We start from the raw sequence: 3,938 nt of genomic DNA, 5'->3' as shown, positions 1-3,938 counted from the left end.
TTATGACAACTTGACTTTAACCAAGAAATCATGATCTGACATAAATTTTTTATGAAAGTATTACTGATTACACTTTACAAATTATGTAGTTTATGTCATTAAAGCTAAAGTTCAATGAGTAATACTTTCATAACAAATTTATGACAGTGTCATGACAGTGTTATTGACAACCCATTAAATAAAGTGTTACCCATCTCACTAAGGAGATTTCTTCTTACAGAGACAACTTTAGTCTATATGGGAGCATGGAATCAATGAACCACATTGTATTACCACTTATACCAGCTCATTTGCTGAGTTACAGAATAAAGTGGAATGGAAAGTGTACATGTGCCAACTTAACTGTAACTATGTGCATTCCTATAATATCTCCATGGCTAAGTGAGGCAACAAAAATGCCGCTTTTAAAGGTAATAGAAAAAAGATCAGACAGGGCAACATCAGATACAGAGACCATGAAAATCCGAAGACCCTCGCTACTGAGATTTTTTTCTGACAATGGGTACTAACAATGCTGTCCACATGTATAATGTCCTGGCCTTTCATCTTGGGTGTGAAAGGCCAGTACAGGAGGTTGAGTGCACAATCATAGATGTGTGTGGAATGAGAAAGAGCCAGGTCCCTACTGACAGAGGGAACGCTGTTTAGATTAGGACAAGAAACAGCCTCAGCTGGATCAGGTGTAAGCTCAAGGAGATGCAGTACTTTGGACTCAGTGGAAAAAATAGGAAAAACAATGCTGCTTCATTCACATTATAGAAAAGTAAAGTATCACAAACCAAGATGGAGAGTGATCTTGGTACAGGTGGTGTCCTGCTGCAGTATAAAGGAAAATTACCTTCAAAATTTACAAAGTTTATCTCATACCAGTTAAACTATTGGAAAATAATTAATGTGTCTTGTCTGTACTGTTCAACATTTATTTGTTTTTGTGGAGTCTAGGGCCTAGACAAACTATAACCCCATAACTGAACACATTGTTTTGTCCAAACTGCAGACTAATGCTAAGGTGAGGGTGCCAGTACAGTGTCCAATAATGGAAAAATACACCACATAAATTCTTAACATTTTATCAAAGGCAAACATATCAACATTTCAGTTATAAAACAAAACAATATATTCACTACAGCAATTTTACAAAAAAGTCTCAAATGAACAAACAAATGAAATAAAATATTTTGTGCTCTTTTGCTGCACAATTTATGCTGAGCACATCCTTTGTTGTGTTTTTTAACTTAAAACACATTATTTTTTAAAATATAAACTGCAGAAATATAAATAACATCCAACTAGCCATAGTTTAGATTCTTCAGTGAGCCACAATGATATCTGCTTCTCAAAACTTTTAAATTTTAATTTTTTAGAGCGATTTGTAATGTTTAGTCTCCATGAAATAAAATCACTATTAAGTTGGTCTTTATCATAAAACCTTTTTCAGTGTAACATTGCAAATTGATTTATAGCTGTCCAGCAACTATCTTGTGACGTATGTGATTTAGAAAATGATATTTTATGGAACTGTTAAAATACAGTTAGGGCCAGAAATATTTGGACAGTGACACAGGTTTTGTTATTTTAGCTGTTGACAAAAATATGTTCAGAAATACAATTTATATATAGTATGGGCTGAAAGTGCACACTCCCAGCTGCAATATGAGAGTTTCCACATCCAAATCGGAGAAAGGGTTCAGGAATCATAGCTCTGTAATGCAGAGCCTCCTCTTTTTCAAGGGACCAAAAGTAATTGGACAATGGACTCCAAAGGCTGCAAGTAACTCAAAAGGCCTTTCCCTCGTTAACCTGTAATCAAGTAAGTAGTTAAAAGGTCTGGGGTTGTTTCCAGGTGTGTGGTTTTGCATTTGGAAGCTGTTGCTGTGACCAGACAACATGCAGTCAAAGGAACTCTCAATTGAGGTGAAGCAGAACATCCTGAGGCTGAAAAAAAGGAAAATATCCATCAGAGAGATGGCAGACATGCTTGGAGTAGCAAAATCAACAGTCGGGTACATTCTGAGGAAAAAGGAATTGACTGGTGAGCTTGGGAACTCAAAAAGGCCTGGGCGTCCACGGAAGACAACAGTGGTGGATGATCGCCGCATACTTTCTTTGGTGAAGAAGGACCCGTTCACAACATCAACTGAGGTCCAGAACACTCTCAGAGAAGTAGGTGTATCTGTCTCTAAGTCAACAGTAAAGAGAAGACTCCATGAAAGCAAATACAAAGGGTTCACATGTAGATGCAAACCATTCATCAATTCCAAAAATAGACAGGCCAGAGTTAAATTTGCCCAAAAACACCTCAAGAAGCCAGCCCAGTTCTGGAAAAGTATTCTATGGACAGATGAGACAAAGATCAACCTGTACCAGAATGATGGAAAGAAAAAAGTTTGGAGAAGAAAGGGAACGGCACATGATCCAAGGCACACCACATCCTCTGTAAAACATGGTGGAGGCAACGTGATGGCATGGGCATGCATGGCTTTCAATGGCACTGGGTGACTTGTGTTTATTGATGACATAACAGCAGACAAGAGTAGCCGGATGAATTCTGAAGTGTACCGGGATATACTGTCAGCCCAGATTCAGCCAAATGCTGCAAAGTTGATCGGACGGCGCTTCACAGTACAGATGGATAATGACCCCAAGCATACAGCCAAAGCTACCCAGGAGTTCATGAGAGCAAAAAGGTGGAATATTCTGCAATGGCCAAGTCAATCACCAGATCTTAACCCAATTGAGCATGCATTTCACTTGCTCAAATCCAGACTTCAGACGGAAAGACCCACTAACAAGCAAGACCTGAAGGCTGCGGCTGTAAAGGCCTGGCAAAGCATTAAGAAGGAGGAAACCCAGCGTTTGGTGATGTCCATGGGTTCCAGACTTAAGGCAGTGATTGCCTCCAAAGGATTCGCAACAAAATATTGAGAAAAAACTTTTTTGTTTGGGTTATGTTTATATGTCCAATTACTTTTGAGCTCCTAAAATGTGGAGTGTTTGTAAACAAATGTGTACAATTCCTACATTTTCTATCACATATTTTTGTTCAACCTTTAAATTAAACGTTAGAATCTGCACTTGAATTCTGTTGTAGCGGTTTCATTTCAAATCCAATGCGGTGGCATGCAGAGCCCAACTCACAAATATTGTGTTACTGTCCAAATATTTCTGGCCCTAACTGTAAATCACATTAAGGTAATTCATAATGTATCACAGGTAGCAACCGCTAACACAATGTTTGTAACCATTTTCAGAAGATTTAAAACCAAGTCTGTCTTTGTGTCGGCTTCCTTCTCATTTCTATTTGATAGAAGTCAACAAAGATTTATGTCACTTCCTCAAGAAAGTTTATCTTAATCGTTTGCTTCGAGCCTGATTCTCTGTCAGTGCCTGTTGCTGTCATTTCAGTGAAGCCAAACATTATTTCAAGTCTTATCTCACGATCCAAACCAAGTGTTGTGTCAGGAGACTCAACAACAAACGACCAATTTCCTCAGTGCCTGGTTCATCAATATATGCTACATTATTTTTCTTACTGCGATAAAACAAAAAGCTCATTGCTTTCTGATCTGCTTCTACTGGGTACAAGGTGTGGTCTCTGGTTTCATTCCAACAAACATCCTCACCAGCATCCACCAGCTTCATAAATATGTCCCTGCACCAAACACCATCTTTGGTGGGGCATTTTTTATCTTCCCTGTGCCTGAACTTATCAAACTTCTGAGAGATCCCAACTCCATAAGTGAAGGGACTTTTTCTGGATGCCACCGCTCCCTTGTTTCTTCCAAACTCTAAAGCTCCCTTCATGATAACTTCTTGAGACCTGTATGGGCACAGAATAGTGCATTTATCTTTAAACTTGTCAGTAATGTAGTTCCGTAGGATCTCACTGTCAGCGTATCCACCGACTAAAAGGATAAACTTAATGCTGGGTTGCTTTT

General features: G+C 38.7%; 1 pseudogene; it reads right to left on the bottom strand.

Annotated features, from left to right (window-relative positions):
- Window positions 1-1,054: 1,054 nt before the first annotated feature.
- The window catches only part of LOC129374584 (heat shock 70 kDa protein 12A-like), a 5,405-nt pseudogene continuing 2,521 nt past the window's right edge, over window positions 1,055-3,938 (bottom strand).

The sequence above is a fragment of the Poeciliopsis prolifica genome, unplaced genomic scaffold (assembly GCF_027474105.1).
Source record: "Poeciliopsis prolifica strain line A6 unplaced genomic scaffold, Auburn_PproV2 SCAFFOLD036, whole genome shotgun sequence".
Classification (NCBI taxonomy): Eukaryota; Metazoa; Chordata; class Actinopteri; order Cyprinodontiformes; family Poeciliidae; genus Poeciliopsis; species Poeciliopsis prolifica.
Note: the sequence above shows the minus strand (reverse complement) of the source record. Positions and strands in the feature narration are given on the sequence as shown.